At 41.3% G+C, this 15,820-nt stretch overlaps 1 protein-coding gene across 2 annotated transcripts in view; it reads right to left on the minus strand.

Annotated features, from left to right (window-relative positions):
* The window catches only part of ELOVL7 (ELOVL fatty acid elongase 7), a 70,413-nt gene extending 63,248 nt beyond the window's left edge, over nt 1-7,165 (minus strand). For both annotated transcript variants that reach the window (XM_064480860.1, XM_010974898.3), the window contains exon 1: nt 7,071-7,165. The gene's annotated coding sequence lies outside the window, so the exon portion shown is untranslated. The remainder of the gene's footprint in view (nt 1-7,070) is intronic.
* Between the last annotated feature and the right edge of the window lie 8,655 nt (nt 7,166-15,820).

A 15,820-nucleotide genomic window follows, 5' to 3' on the forward strand; every position in this document is an offset into this window, starting at 1 on the left:
TAACCAGAAATCCAACCAGCCTCAACCAAGAAAAATGCATCAGGAAAACCATCTTTGTTGCTGAGGAAGGGCCTGAGGTTGTCTGGGAAAGTAGCCTTGGACCGTGAAAGCTGCTATGGGAACACTGACCTGGAATTCTAACCTTGCCTACCTTAGCTGATCAGGCAATTAAAAAAAAAAAAAAAGTATCTACACACTCATGTCCCAGCAAAGGTTTTACTTCTTTGCCCCTTTGGTGGGTTAACTCTGAGGCATATCCCAACCGGAGGGAAGCCCAGGCACCAACGGTGGTAGTAGTACCATCTTCACAAGTACACCCTGCTGGTACTGTCTAGGATCACCTCTCCAAAAAAAAAAAAAAATAATAATATATATGTATTATAAATTCAGATTTAGAGTACTACATTATAAAGTGGTAAGAGCATGGGCAAATGGGCGTGGGCACTCAGATTGAACTGGGTCTGGGGTCTGATTTCCAGTGTTTTTACTAACCACATGATATTAAGCAAGTTACTCAACTTCTATATGCATCCATTTGCTTGTCTATAAAGTGGAAACAATATCACCTTCTTTGGAGGGCCTCTGTGAAGATTAAATGAGATAAGGCATATGTAGAATTTAGCCCAGTGCCTGGCATATAGCAAATGCTCAATAAATGCTATTATTATAAAATGTACTTTTATTTTTCTCATTTTATAAGTTTGGTAGCTTTTTTTTTTTTTTTACTAACTTGTAATGTTTCAGAAAATAATTACTCTACTTCTATAATTAATATTTGAATCTAGAATAAGTTATTATACCTTGCCCAATTCAACTTGTCAGCTTAACAGCACTAAGAAATTTAACAAGTTTAATAGACTCCAGCTAATGCTATCCTCTGTATTTTTGCTTTCAATCTTTATGGAAGTCATTTAAGTGAAGGAGGAACCAGCTCTAGGTTATACATACTGGTTCATATTATTAAAATAAGCTTAAATGCCACATGGATACTAAAAGCCTAAATTTAAAAAAAGATGTATGAGTTGATTATGTACCAACAGCATAGAATGCTAAGCAAAGAGGAGAAAAAAGCTGCATGTACTCTGCTTTTTACATCCCCAATGTCAAAGTTTCACTTGTCTTTACTAATGTAAGTATATAAAATAATTACAGAGGCAAAAGTTCTGATGACTATGCTACAGTGTAAACGATTACAGTCAGACTAATAGCAGCAATTTTGACTGGTTCTGGCTGGCTAATCAAAAAAATTATATACATTAAAGAATCAAAAAATTAGGTACACACCATAAACATTCACTTTACCATAAGACATGTAAGTATGCATTAATTCCCCAATTTTCTAAAGTAGTTCCAAGATTTTCCTTGAGGAATGATTCATTCCTCACCAATATTTTTCTCACGTAAACCATACTCAGAATTTATTTTCCGCAATTTCCACTTTTAATGTTCTAAGTGGACTGAAAACTAAACAACAAAAACCAAAACAAGCAAAACCAAAACAAACAAAAACTTGTAAAACAAGCTCAGGATATTATCTTTCAAGTTTTCACAATTTTCTCTCCATTCTTTACAGTTCTCCCAGCCACTGTTTAGTCACTCACTTTTATGGAATCTTTCCAAAGAAGTCAAGATTCCTTTCACAGAAGCAATGATCCTCTTTCCTTTTGCACGTATGTTTCACAGACTTACACACTTTTAATTATCTACAATAATAAGCATAACTGGCACCAACAGGTTTGCAATAAATACAGCCAGTGACCCAGCTATCGGGCAGGGAACAGGCCACGAGGAGCCCGGGGTCACCATCCTCGGGCTGCGTCTGGTCTGCTTTATGGGGAAACGAAGAGCATGGGCTCACAGGACCAACTCGTTAGATGCCAAGAGGACTGTCTTTATGTTAGGGTGAACCATATGCAATTGCCAATATCCAACTGTTTTTACCCAGAGAAATGGCAATTCCATACGTTCAACCTAATATTTCTATTTTTTAATTTTTAAAATATTGACTATATTCAATGTTAAATATTATATCTTCTACCCCCTTTTTTTCCTTCCTTTGAATAATGAATAGTAGTTCTCACAACTTTATTTTTTAAATTCCACATCTGCTCAGAACACCCCTTTGGCTATTAAATAATCAGTAATTTGACTCTGGTTTCCTAAGAATGTGATTTCTATCTTCTTTCTTTCTTTACCTTAAAGTCACATCTGTTAGAATGTCAAAGAAATTTTTCAAAGGCTAAAGGTAAAAGCAGGTGCCTTCTAGTGAACTAAAGGATAAACAGCAGAGGGATCAAAATGTGAGGTCAGCAATAATTTGTGTGCTTCTGAGACATAAATCTTTTCGTCTCACAGGATCCCACACAGCACTGCCTGCCTAGAAGGTAAGAAGAGGAGTGGGCAGAGAAGCCCCCAGACAGACATGTCATTTAATTACAATAAGCAAACAAATCATAACTCTACTATTAAGACAAAAATCCCAAAATTTGGGATGGAAAGGAAGGAGGAAGGAGGGGCTGTATTTAGATGAGGGACAACTAGCCAAACCCTCTTTTCCCAGTTCTTACATTTTTATCACTGACCCTAAAAAAATCCAAATCAGGCTTATGATTATGGTTGTCTTTATTCCCTCACAACACTATACAATATCAGAGCCCTAGTATCTCTTATACCCTCTGAGTGATCAACCTGCAGTTAATATGCAGAGTGGGAAGAGTCTCAGTCATAATTACACCTGGGTTTCAATCCTGGTTGTACACTTGTAACACTGCACGCTGGATGAGCGTGCTTCTGCTTCTTCACCTTCACCTTCCTGCACCCATGTGTGCTGTGAGGATTCCGGTGCAGACTTTGCTGGCTTCAGAAGATTCATGAGAAAATATATGGAAAGTGTCTGAGTGTACCTATGGCTGAGATCTCAAATTTTGGGGCAAAAAGATGCCCAAACTTTTCACCTCATGATTGTCACTAAGAGGGTAAAAATTTAAATGCAAATGTGAGCATTCTGTAAACATGTGGCACAAGTTCACTTTCTAGTCCCAAAATATTATGCGAATTGAGCATAACTGAGATACCTAATGTAAACAGTGAAGGTAGCTGTCCTTTCCAGGTCACATAGAGAAATGAGATAAAGCCTCCAAGGGAGAAGGGAGGTTCAAGAAAGGTGAAGTTGCATATGCCAGAGGGCGTGCTTTCAAAAGACAGATCTTAACAGGTCCCTTCTCTTAAAGGTCTTCAAAGGCTCCCCATTGCTTCTAGGATAAAATCCAAAATCTTGACTAGGTCAAACAAGGCTCTCAGTAATTTGGCCCTGCATGCCTCGACAACCTTATCTCACACCCTCCTCTGCCTAATTTTGGCTGGGTTTGTATTAGAGGGGATAAAGGAGCTGGGCTGCTGGTGTTTAAGGCCTGCGGATGCTTCTCCAAGTGGATGAAAATTTGTCCTTAACGTGGTCACATGTTACATGATGACCTAGCTTATCTGAATCATGATCTGGTTAGAAATACTGATGACAGTGTGTCTACTTCTGACACTAACAGGATAATTTTACTTGTCAAGGCAGTAACATATGCTTTTAATATATCCAAATCAATAAGGAATAATTAAAATTTTCAATTAAAAAAAAAAAGACCAGTCTTATAAAGTGCTAAATTTGCATTAGTGTTCAGCTTTTTCATAACGTGTGAAAGGTCCAAATTGGATGAGTCACAGAAATACAGCCAAGACATGGTTCTCTCTAAAAATGTATTTGCAGCATACTTCTTTCCATGCTACATGGTGTGCTTTATTGAAATTCAAGATTAGTTCTCAATTTAACATGATACATATATACAAAAGCTCCAGAATTATTTGTTTGGTAAATGGCATTCTTTCGTATTCTACAGCTGATGTTTACACATGTAGCACGCCAAGGAGAATAAACAGTTAAACAAATTTAAAAAGTCCTATTTCTTCAACTTAACCAGAAATTATCCAAGGACAGAGGCTTTCTTTTATGTATATTCCAATGTCTAGCATAAAGAAACCCCAGTTTGTCAAATGACATACCTGCAAAGGTCAGCATTCCTGTAATTTAAGTTGTTTATAATTGTTGCTAATATCCCTGTCCAACAAGAGAGGATTAGTTAAGGGAATAGCATTATAATTACCAGAACATAATGCAACGAATATGAGTTTTGGAAATTATGTAAGATGAAAAATGTTTACTATGCATTACAAGAAAAACACAAAACACTAAAATTCTATCTGTAGTATGATGTAGGAAATCATGCACAGAAAAAAAGGAGAAAGACAAAGGAAAAATGGCAAAATATTTATTGTGGTAGCATCATGCTCAAGGGGTCAAAACTTTCTTCTTGGTTCCCTAATCTCACCATTTTGGTACCACCTTCCAGCTTCCACTCCTCCTCACTGCAAAACTCCCCAAGCACAGCCAATTCTCTCTTGACAAGGCTCTCCAGAATTAGAACAGGCCCACATTACCCTACACAGAGGTTGTAAGAAAAGATTCCTATTTGGCCTTTCTGCAGTCTCATCCAACCTTCCTATCTACTGCCAGAATAAGACAGTCATTCTACTGCTAAATATATCTACTGTGGTAATCTCTTCATTTATGTTTTATGCATTTTTATACATGTGTTACTTTTTCAATAAAATTGGGTTTTTCTTATAACTCACTGTGGTTTCATATCTTGTTTTGCTAGGATAAGGTTAGGTTTCATGGTTTTCTGCTGATATGGTCCTACTTCATTACACTTCTAAATGGAATGTTCAGCCAGGACATCTGGGTTCCTGTCTGCAGCAATGGAGTCGGCAGAGGCTTTCCTCCCCTTCTTCCACAATGCCTGCCAGCTCCTCTATGTCTACCAATGCAAACTCCTTAACATCCTACAAAACCTGGCTTAAAAATTTCAAAAAGTTTTCAACCATCATCCAATCTACCCAATCTGTGTTACCTTAATTCATATTGCATCATATTCCACAAACATCTATCAAGGAACTATTAGTTATAAGGCCTGAAGAGTTAATGTCTTAAATTGTTTACAATCTTTTTGTGGACAGTGAACATTTAGGAAGGAAGATAACCAACAGTAAAATATGGCATAAATGATTAACGCATGTCCAGGAGTAGGGAGAGGGAAACTGGGGAGGAGAAGTAGGGGAGCAAGGGTGAGAATGATGAAGGCTACAAGGAAGAGACAACGTAAAAGTTGAATAGAAGAGATTTCACAATTGGGAGAAACATGACCGTGAGAGACAACCAAGGAGCCTCGCACCTGCGTGATTAGGATAAAAGGGAGGGAGGCCATCATAAATTATGTTCAATAGAAATGCTCTGGGGCAAAGCACGGCAAGGCCAAATGGAATATTAAAAATGTGCAATGACAGATGCTACAATATAACTGAATAAGATACATGGAAAGCACAGAATCTTAAGGTGGGAAAGTAGCAGTGATAACCAAAGAAACAAAGTTCTATGAGGAAAAAAAAAAAGAGTACAAAGTCACACAAGAAGTCAAAAGACGAATCTGAGAATTAAAGCCTGGTCCGTGAAGCGTGAAACAGCACAGGACTTCAGAAAAGTAAGGACGAAGAAAGGAATTCAAGGTGACGCACTTTGTACCGGGGTTAACAGCCACGGCGCTGGACCAGAGCCCCCGAGTCTTCTCTCCCCCACCCTCCCCCAATCCTCTCCAGGTACTTGTCTGCCCTTGGGCAAGTTCCCGTGCCTCAGTTTCCTCAACTAAAACGAGGATAATGTCATCATTTATTTACCCCATAGGATTGCTGCGAGGATTAAAAGAGTTAATACAAGTTCTTAGAACAGTGCCGGCCACAGAAGCACTTCATAAATGTCTGCCATTGGAAGGAAAAAGATTTTTTTAATCCTCGGTGATCTTAGGGGGTAAATTTTCTGGCCAATAGGAGCAGAAACTACAAAGTAAGGGATTTAACAAGCAAGTGATTAAGAAGACGGAGGCAACAGAAAGTATCAATGACTCTTTCTCAGCAGTTAAACAATAAAATCGAGGAGTGAAATAGAGTAACCTGCGAGTATAGGGTTAAGTGAAAATGCTTTTCGAGGGGATATCGCAGCAAGAGGAAAAGGCTTGGCTCGCCAAAACTATTCTTCAGTCGGTGTGGGACTTGTTTTCCCAACCACACAGTGAGCTGGATGAGGGTAGAGACTAGATCCTTCCTGTCCCAGCTTCCCCGCAGGGAGCTCGAAAGAGCGCTCACTCGGCATCCGGTAAATTTGAATCAGCGCTGGCTGATTAGGGGGGATGGCCCATTTCCTAATCAACGATACTTTGGAAGATGAAACAACAGGCTTCCCGATTTCTACCTCCGGCACGACCTGTTCTACCGCTCTGTACTCATCACTGTCCTCAGCCAGCAGCCGCTGCCGGGACAGGACGCAGCTCGGGGAGCCAAAGAGGCAGCGCCCCGCTGCAAGCACAGCGCCCCAAGTTCATTCCAGTCTCAAAAGTGCCCCAGAGGAAAAGGAAGCAGAAGACAAGGGGCTCGAGGATTCCGGGGGAGACGGGGTGGTGATAAGCGAAGCCAGAAGCCGGAGCTGGGAAAGTGACCTCGGCGGTCAAGGTCGAGCAGGTCCCTCTCTCTCCCACTCCCACTGGCGAACACCTTTGTCCTCCCTCCAGGAACAGCAGGGCCCCGTTCCGTGGGAGCGCTCGGGGTAGGCTGAAAGCCCCGGGGCGGCGGGGAATGCCGTCCTTTTGAGACGCCGGGGGCGGCGGAGGTCTCCCCGGGAGGGCGCAGGTGAGCGCGGCGGCCCCGCCCTCCGGCGGGGAAGGGCCCCGGCCTTCGGCACCCGCAGGCGGTGCGGCGGGAATTTCCGAAACGCCCTCTGGAGTCCAGGAAGGGCCTGTCCGGCTCACGAGTCTCCCAGACCCGGATCCCACTCCCTGCATGGCGCGCCCAAGTTCCTCCACTCGGCTGTCTCCGGACCCCTGTCCCCCGGGTCTCTCTCCTTCCACCTCGTCTCTTCTCCTCCGCTCCCCGGAAAAGTTTGGCCCCAGCGCACCGGTTGGGAGTCCCACACTCACCCCGCTGGGAGCGAAGCCGAAGCGCCGGAGCGCGGGAGCAGAGGGCGGCGGCGGGCTGCAGCCGGCGGCGACGCGAGCGCCGAGCTCCTCACAGCGGCCTCTGCTGCCGCGACCGCTGAGCGCGCTAGATAAGGGGCGGAGGCTGCCGGGGTGTCACCTGCCCGCTCTCCCACCCCGTTGCGTGACGCCGCGCAGCGCCGCCCGCCGCCCGCCGCCCGCCGGGAGGGAGCGGCTGGGAGGGGCTCGCGGCCTCTGTCGCTGCACCTCCGCCCCGCTCGGCGCCCCGCCGCTCGGACCCCGTGGCTGGGACCAGGGATGGATGGGCGCCTGGGGAGATCCGTTCTGGCCTCCGGACTAATTACCTTTCTTTCTGAGCACAAGTGTCATCACCTGAGGACATCTCGAGGCTTAACATAAAACTGTCGTCATGCATGACTCAGGATTGAGTTGTAGAAAAATCTGAAATGAGAAAAACCTGGCGGAGGGTGAGGCTGGCGGGCCAGAGGGAGAAAAGGGGGAGTTCTTGCTCCTGAAAAGGCTGTTCGGAGGGTTAATTCATTATCTAAAATGGAGACCAGGCCCAACGGCGGCGAGAAGCCCAATTTGGCTGAGCTCCAGCCCTGAGTGGTAAAAACTGGAGAATTGCCGCAAATATTGGGGAGTGAAGGGGGGCTTTTAAATCTATGAAGAGCAAATTGTATATAATCTAAGTTAACTTTTTTCATCCTGGTTAGTGACAGCAACTGCTGCAGCAAACAAAGTCTGGTACACAGATTTCTCCTTATCTATGTTAGACTGGGTTGTGGGGTGAGGATGAATGTTAGGTGTGTGTATGCGCGCTCCATTATTTTTTTTAACTTAACCGGGCTCGGTGTCTGATCAGGAGCCTCCTAATCGCTGTCATGTTTCGCGCTGGCATCAATAGCTGGAAGGCAAAATAAGGGTCCAAAGAAGTTACTCGCTCAGGAGGAGGCAAAAACCAAGAGCTAGAATTGAGTTGTCTTCTAGAAGCCTGAGTAATAACCTGAAGGTTGCAGTTCCGACCCAAGCACCTCACCGACGTGGCCTGTGGGTGTGCGGTGAGTTTTAAGCATGAAATCGCAACAAAAGGGTCCAGACTACCCCGGAGGGAGGATAGGAAGAAGAACACTCAGAGGGCCATAAGCTTGTTTTCCTTCTCCAAGACAGGTGTCGCCTTCCACCACCTAATCTTAAGGCAGCAACAAGAGATTTTAAATGTTTTATGTAAAACGTTAAGAGCCCCTCTAGTAGCCTGGGGTGGGGGGCGGGGGACATGAACCCTCAAATTTAAGAGAATCCCAGAGTCAGGGAAACTAAAGATTTCTCCTTCTTTTTAGATAAACTTTGCTTTCATAATAAAAACACACCGTTTAGTAGATTTGGGAAATCCTCTGGGAATTGGAGATAATTGCTTAATAATATTTGCCTTTGCATCTGTCACTATCTACCTATCTATATATATTTATACAATTTCAACTATGCAGAAGATCAAATAGATTCATTCATTTATCAAATATATATTGGGTTCTATTATGTTCCAGGCCCTGAAGATTCAGATAACAAAGTAGACAAAAAGAATTCTCTGTTCTAGTGGGGGTGTACCTTCATTCTAGTTGGGGAATGACTGGCCACAGATGAATGAACAAGTGAAATACAAGTGTTCCTGTTGTGATAAGTGCCAGGAAGAAAAATAAAGAAGGGGCGGAGATAGGGGTTGTGGGAGGTCGAGAGTTGCCGTAGTAAAGTGGCTAGATAAGACCTCAATCTAAGGAGGCATTTGAGCCAATGCTGTAAAGAGATGAGGTGGCGAGCCTGTGTCTATCTGGGTAACAGCATTCCAGTCAGTGGGAACAGCAAGACTAAAGGCCGAGGGCATGAGCATGCCCTGGATGATCATGTTCATAGGATAGCAAGGAGGCCAGAGTGGCTGAATTGGGGATAGTGAGGACGGTAGTAACAAGTGAGTTCAAAGACTTAAGAGAAGCATTTTTGAGTAGAGAAGTGACATCGTCTAACTGAACATTTTAAAAGGAATACCCTGGCAACTTTTTTGAGAGTAGGATTGGGGTGGGATGGGAAGGATAGAAGCAAGTAGATAGCTAGAAGGCTCTTAAAACATCCAGATGAAAGGTAAAAGTAACTTGGACCAGGTTGATTGGTAGTGCTGAGAGGCGGTCAAAATTTAAAAATATATTTTGATTTCCTGAGGATCTGATGAGAGGGAAAAAAGGTCAAAGGACTCTGGAGTGTTTGCCTCTATCTGTTGGAAGGTGAGAGTTGCCATTTACTAAGAAAAGCAAGACTGAGAAAAGACAGCGGGGGGGTGTAATCGGGAATTGTTTGGGGGGGCTGATTTAATTTAAGATACCTATTACATATCAAGTGGGAATGTCAAGTAGGCAGTTGGTTATACCAGTCTGGAGTTTCAAGAGAGAGGTTGGGGTTGGTAGTATAAATTTGGGAGAAGTCAGCTTCCGCATGGTATTTAATGGCCTGAGAATGGCCAAGAGCACCAAGAGTGAGACTAGAGAATAGGTTTCAGAACTGTGTCCTGGGGCACTCAGTATTGAGCAGTCAGAGAATGAGGAGAAACAGTCCTGAGACTGGAGTAAAATCAGAAGAGTGTGGTTTCTTGGAAAGCAGGTGTGTTGGTCAGCTATTGCTACAGTATTTCACCCAAAAATTCAGTGACTTATAGCAGTATACCTGTTCTCATGCCCACGAGTCAGTAGGTTGGTTCCAGGTCAGTGGACCTAGGCTGTGCTCAGCTGGGTGGCTCTGCTTTAGGTTGCAGATTTAGCTTAAGTCTGTTCCATGTGTGTTTATTCTGGAGCCCAGGTTGCAAAGTTAGCAGGCATCTGGAGAGCTTCTCATGGTAGATTATTGGGGTATAAGAGCCAATCCAAAACCCACATGCTTTGGGGGCCTCTGCTCACATTTTTGAAGCACACTTAAGACCTCTACTCACATCAAGTTGGCTAATACTCCATTGGCTAGAGTATGTCACAGAGCCAAATCCAACAGCAGAGGAGAGTGGGAAGCATATTCAACCCATAGTGGAAGGGTGAAGAGAATGAGTATTTGCTGAACAATAATTCAAACTTTTATCACAGCAAGGGAAGAAAGTGTTTCAAAGTGGAGGAAGTGATTGCTTAATAAGCTGAGAACCAGAAATTGGTCGTTGACTTAGCAATATAGAAGTCATTTGTTGACCATGACAAGAACAGGTTTGGGGAAACAGAAGGAGTGAAAACCTGAATGGAGTGTTTCAAGGGTAAATGGGAAGAGAGAAATTGGAGAAAACGAGTTTTGACAATTCTTTCAAGGATTTTTGTAGTAAAAAGGAGAGAAGAAATGAGGTAATGGTAGGAGGGAATTGAGTCTAGAGAGGTTTTTTGTTTGTTTTTTTAAGATGGATATTTAAAATATGTTTGTATACTTTGGAAATATTTAGTAGAGAAGGGGAAACTGATAATGCTGGAAAGAGAGGACAACTATTGTAGTGATGCCTTTGAGAGTATGTGAGAGGGGAGGGATTTGGTGCGCAGGTAGAGCATCTGGCCTTAGATCTGAACGTGCACATTCACTCAGAGGCAACAGAGGGACGGCAGAGTTACAGGCACAGACTTGGGGAGATAGGAGCTTGTGCTAACAGATTATTTTAGGTCAGATTCCCCAGAAGCAGACCTGAGACAGAAAGTTGTGTGCAAGTGATTCATTGAAGTCAGTAAGGGATCCAGAGGGATCTGCGTGAAACAATAATATTGTCCAGTATGCAAATGTTAATATTTTCCAAATTTGGCTTCTTTTTTTTAAGAAAATAAATGTTACAGTTAAAGTTCCACCCCACCCTAATTCCTTTCTTTCTCCCAAAGGTATCGTGAAGTAGCTATGTATCATTTCCATGCATGTGTTTATACTTTCATTATATCTAGCTCAATGTATACAGTAATGTTGTATATGGTTAAATTTTATGTAAATAGTATCATACTGTGTGTATTCTTCTGCAACTTTGTTCTTTTGTCAACACTTTTTTTGAGATTTATTCATGTTAATTCATTTAGGTCTCATTTATTTATTTAATTACGATATAGTATTCTATTTGTATGACCAAGCCATTTATCCATTTGCCTGCTAATGAATAAAATTGTGTTAGTTCTAATTTTTTCCCTTCTGGAGACAATGTGGACAAGAATATACATGTAAATATACAGGAACGTATACATGGAGAAAAATCTCTAGGGTTTGTACTTAGAATGGGATTGCTGGTCGTGGAATTGATTATTCTCCTCAAATGCCCTGTATTTGAGCCCTCTTCCTATATTTGAGGAAGTTCCTATTATGACTTCATACAAGGCAGAGCTCACCTCTCATTATAGAAGCTGAAAATGCATGATACTCACTTTGCAATCCCCGTGGGCAGCTAGAACCCACAATTGTGACTGAATCTGGGTCAAGCAATATACCCCCACTTCCTGTCCTCACCCCTGCTCCTACCCCCAGGACTCTGAAGTTGAAATTAGTGACAGGTTGTGTCTGCCAGTGGCGCGGATGGCTTCCCAGACTAATTCACTGGAATAAATATAGGTCTGGTTTGTCAGCAAAGCTTGCCTTCATTCCTACCTTCTCCATGCCTATTATTATCTAGCCTTTGTGGAGATTCTGTAAGCTCTCAATGTTTTCAATAAACATCTTTTCTCTTTAAATCAGTTAGTTTCTATGGATTGCAACCAAGAACCCTGGCTGGCAGACTTTCCTAAGTGTTGCAATTTACACTCTCACCACATTGTATTAATAGTCCCTGTTTCCCTAAATCCTTGCCAACATTTGGTGTTTTCAGACCTTATGTTTTTGCCAGTCTGATGGGTGTGAAATGGTTTCTCACTATTGTTTTAATATACATTTTCAAGATCCCTAGAGACACTGGACATCTCTTTATATTTTTTTAACCATTGAGATATCTTCTTTGAATTGCCTTTTCATGTCATTTGCTTATAAAAATGAGTACTAGTTTAGTCATACCAACTTATATTTTTCTTGTCGATTTGTCTGTTATATGTTTCACAAAATCTTTTCGCAGTCTAGGACTTACATTTTAATTTTACAAGGATTTTTGTTATTCTTGTATTTTAAAAATGTAAATGTAGTTAAATTTATCAGTATTAGTCCTATGCTTTGTGCTTTTTGCCTATCAAATGAGAAATGTTTTCTTTTTCTAATGTTATACTCATTTTTGTTTTCTAAAATCTGTTTTTTCCTTATTAAATTTATATCTTTAATCCATCTGGAATTGTTTTTAAACTGTTTTATTTGAACAGGTAATATATTCACATGCCTTATATATCAAAAAGTCACAAAATCTCCCTCAACCTCATCTCCCATCCATGCCTTTTAATATACTTCAAGGGATTAAAAAAAAAAATTAAACAGAATGTATTATTCCTGTTTCTGTCTATTTTTATACAAGCAGTAAATACATATTGCTTGCACTTTTTTTTCACTAAACAAAATATGCTTTTGTAAAAACTTTACTTATTCCTCTCTTACATCTATATTGTATAACTCTACCATCATTTATTTAACAAGTTCCCTATTGATGAACATGTATGTTGTTTATAGTCTTGTGATGTTAATAAGTACTGTTTTACATAGATCAACTCATTTAATCTTCACACCAACCCAAAGAGATAGATACTATTATTACATTAATTTCAGAGATGAAGGAACTGAGGCATGGGAAGATTTACCCAAGAACATTATGCTAGAAAGTGATAGAGTTAGAATTTAAAACCAGGCTGTCAGGCTGTAGCATTCATGCTCTTAACCACATACAGTGTGACAATGAATAACCTTGCACATACTAAGTAAATCCTAGAAGTGGACCTGCTGGTTCAGAGAGTAAGCATATCTGTAGTAATTCTAGCTACTGCCAAATTGCCCACTATATTGTTTTGCATTAATTTACACTCCTGACAGCAACGTATAAATGTCCTCGCCACCAGCACCCCCCCACCCAGCCCATAGCCTTACCTATAGTGAAGGTAACATTTATTTTCAAATGTTTGGATGTTTGTCAATTTGATAAGTGAAATACAGAATATTGCTGTAGTTGCCATTTGCGTTTCCCTTAAGATGGGTGAGACTGAGCATCTGTTTCATATGTTTTAAAGTCATAAAGGCAAAGTGACATTTCCATTTTTGTAGAATGTTTCTACTCTCCACTTTTCTATCAGGTTGTAGCCTTTATTGTTTTATTCTTATCAACTTCTAGGAGGCCTTTAATAGATATGTAGGAAGATTGGCCCTTTGCTATGAGGTGAGTGGTAGGTGTCCTCCCCTGTCCCTTGACATTTGTTAAGATCTCACACACATGTCTTTCTGCGTAAGCTCTTTATTCTGTTCCACTATTTGTCTTCCTTGGGTTTTCTCTTTTATTCTCCATGGAAATTTTAAGAACAGCTTTTTTTTTCTCCCCAGTGAAAAGCTTTGTTAGGATTTTGATTTGAATTGCCCTAAAGTTCAAAGATTTATTTAGAGAGAATTGCCATCTTTAGAATATTGAGGTGACCCATCAATGAACATGATATTATTTCTCCATTTATGTAAATCTTCTCTGTCTTTTAATAAAGTTTTGATTTTTCTCTGGCTTGGTCTTTCACGTATTTTATTAGATTTACTCCTAGGAGCCCTGTAACTGTTGTGGCTATTATAAATGGTATATGTGTTTTTAAGTTACATTTTCTAATTGTAAGAATAGGAATGTTATTAATCTTTGTGTAATGACCGTGTATCCTTCGTTTTTATTAAACTCTTCTTTTAGGAATTTGTCTGTAGAATCTTGTGGGTTCATCACCAGTTGTGGGTTCTGGCCAGCAGAAGTCCCACTGAGATGGAATGAATTATTCAAGACTCTGTGGGAAAATGTCAAGAGAGTGAGGGAGTCGGGAGCCAACTCCATGAGCCTCTCAAATCTCTCATATTTATTGAGTACAGTCAAAGGAGGACTGCAGGAATTTAGGGAAGGACAGGGTGGGATCACAATGAGTACAAAGGCTTTGTTTATTGTTGGTGTTTGGCTCAAAGTCAGAAGACCCTTTTTGGTAAATCATATTCATGTTGAGCCTTTCAGCTTACCAAGGCAGAATATATGAGAATCAGCTGCTTAACAAGATTTTTCTTGGACTCAGGCGGCTGTGCCTGTCTTAGATTGCGCCCCCTCAGGGGATCTTACCCTGTCATTGGCTAATCAGCTTTCTCACCTCTGAGTCTGCAGCTTTTTACCCTTCCAGCCCAAGGCTGTTTTGGGAATAGAAGACTAACAGCAGGCACACCCAGCCTTTATAGCCTGAGTCATTGCCAAAACCTCAAGGCAGTTACTGAGCACATCTTCCTTAAGGAGATAAGTGGCTGGGATTGTTACAATTTGTTAACCCAATCATGGGCTCCCACATATCCCCCTTTTTTGTTTTGATTGAAGGGGATCATTCTTGATTGCAGAAGGGACATCATCACCTGACGCTCCTGATTTGAAGAGGCATGGAGGGAGTAAATTACCTTGCAGACTAAGAAAAACACAAGCGATTATTATATAAAATCCAATAATAACCTAAATGTGGGAGTTGAGGCCATTAAACCAGTTGGTAGGGCTAAGCCATTTCATATTATCATATAATTCCTGTTCCATATTTGTTTGAGTCTCCTTTTGAATGTAAATGAGCTGCTAATGCAGCTGGGCAGAAAGAGTATCAACATTATTCTGTAAATCAGAGGCAAAAACTCCTTGAAGTTGTTTTTTAATAATGTCCCAGGAATACCGGGAGTGGTTATATTTAAGAAGAGTAACACATATCTTATCATGTTGCCAATCACACTGCAGGGGCTGTTGTTAGTCACCAAGCCATTCCAAAGCACGTTCCAAGGCCTGAAGCCAATGCATAATTCCATCACCAGTTTGAGTCTAAGTTATCATAGCCTGAGTAACATTAGTCATAACATGATTAACAACCTGAGCGGTATGGATTGATTTAGTAAGGGACACAGTTGCTACTGAAGTGGCAAGAATAACAACAGCTGAGATGATAAAAGCAATCAGCCAACCAATAAAGCGTTTTGGTCTCCACTTTGAAATTGCATGAGTTAATTTAACAAAACCATTTTTGCCCTCCCAGGGGCGGGTTAAGTTAACAGGTAGCCAAATCTGAGGTTGTTGCTTTAGAATGAGTACTTGTGAGATATTGAGAGAAGTAATGTTTATTGGGCTAATACAAAATGTACCAGGCCGGAGGCTGGACATGGGTAGTATAAAATCCATCTTCTAATGTAACATTAAGAATAGAACATGTCATAAGAAAAACATAAGGGTGAGTAGTACACAATAATACATGATCAGAGACATGAGAGTCTAGATCAATACAATAAAACTGAGTATTAACAACTGTGTAAGTAACATACGTACCATATGATAGAGTCCTGGGAAAGAAAGGCAAAGCAATGCGCCAGAGATGAATGTGCCAGGGACTGTGGGCATGAGAGTTAGAGAGGCGTAAAATAGGCCCAGAGAGTCCCCCATCTGTCCAGGTTACTTGGGAGGTGGCTGGAAGGCCAAAACCAATATGAGCATGATTAGAAGAAAGATATCCTTGTGGGCTCCAATCATAGACTGTATAGTTAAAAAGTGGGGCTCCACGGGGACTGGGTGCCCTGCAAGGGACCCAAGAGACTGATTGACT

Source organism: Camelus dromedarius, chromosome 3 (assembly GCF_036321535.1).
Source record: "Camelus dromedarius isolate mCamDro1 chromosome 3, mCamDro1.pat, whole genome shotgun sequence".
Classification (NCBI taxonomy): domain Eukaryota; kingdom Metazoa; phylum Chordata; class Mammalia; order Artiodactyla; family Camelidae; genus Camelus; species Camelus dromedarius.